Source organism: Acomys minous, assembly GCF_964271855.1.
Source record: "Acomys minous genome assembly, chromosome: 19".
Lineage (NCBI taxonomy): Eukaryota > Metazoa > Chordata > Mammalia > Rodentia > Muridae > Acomys > Acomys minous.
The window spans coordinates 2,390,477-2,391,717 of record NC_140499.1 but is presented as its reverse complement, the minus strand read 5'-3'; the positions used below and the strand labels follow the sequence as shown (position 1 = coordinate 2,391,717).

The 1,241-nt window shown below is 46.2% G+C and overlaps 1 pseudogene across 1 annotated transcript; it reads left to right on the top strand.

The window, feature by feature from the left end:
• Positions 1-325: 325 nt before the first annotated feature.
• LOC311590310 (nucleoside diphosphate kinase B-like) lies at positions 326-915 on the top strand (annotated as a pseudogene). Its single transcript has one exon. The product of its transcript is annotated as a nucleoside diphosphate kinase B-like (transcript).
• The last annotated feature ends 326 nt before the right edge of the window (positions 916-1,241 follow it).

Below are 1,241 nucleotides of genomic sequence, written 5' to 3'. Positions count from 1 at the left end.
TATACATAATAATAAATAAGTACATCTTTTAAAAAGGGGGGGGCAGGCATGGAGGTGCACTCCTTTAACCCCAGCACTTGGGATGCAGATACAGGTGGATCTTTGCGAGTTCCAGGCCAGCTTGGTCTACAAAGCAAATCCAGGACAGCTAAGATAACACAAAGAACCCTGTCTTGAAAGACTAACTAAATATTTTTTTTAAAGTATGTATTTAAATTCTGATTTTCCTTATAAAATGAAGAGGAATATAAAACTATAGCTCTCGCTAGTGTCTTCTCTCCCATCCCTCATCACTGACTGCAGCTGACCATCAGACTTTCCAACCATGGCCACCCTCGAACCTACCTTCATTGCCATCAAGCCAGATGGAGTGCAGCGCGGCCTGGTGGATGAGATCATCAAGTGCTTCGAGCAGAAGGGGTTCTGCCTGGTGGCCGTGAAGTTCCTTCGGGCTTTGGAAGAGCACCTGAAGTAGCACTACATTGACCTGAAGAACTGTCCTTTCTTCCCGGGGACGGTGAAGTACATGAACTCGGAGCCTGTGGTGGCCATTGTCTGAGAGGGGCTCAGTGTGGTGAAAACAGGCCACGTGGTGCTGGGAGAGACCAATCCAGTCGATTCTAAGCCAGGCACCATTGGGGGGATTTCTGCATTCAAGTTGGCAGGAACATCATTCACGGCAGCGATTCAGTGCAGAGTGCTGAGAAAGAGGTCGGTTTATGGTTTAAGCCTGAAGAGCTGATTGACTCCAAGTCTTGTGCCCAGGCCTGGGTGTACGAGTAGAACTGGATCAATGAGGACCTTCTCAGCATTACAGACTGGTCCCTGGACACAGCTCTTCATCCCACTGAGCGGATGGGCCATTTTTTCTAAAACAATAAAGACTTTGGAACTGGGGAAAACAAAACAAAACAAACAAAACCATAGCTCTCATCAACAAACAACCCAGTGGTGAGGGTTCCTGGGAAGTGACAGTGAACAACAACTGAACATCATGATGACGGCTTTCACCTTGGGGCTGTGTTCTACAAACTGTGGAGATAGCATTTTTTTCTGGCCAGTAAAGCAGCTTTGGGTAGATAGTCTGCTTTCAGCACAGACTCAGCTTAGTGCTATAGCTTTAGGTAAGAATGTGTGTTCTTGCACTTTCTCAACAGCTCAACTCAGCATGCTCACAAAATGCCCCGGTGTCAACTTAGTTCACTAGCAAACATGTAAAATATATTCGTGTTGTTTTTGTT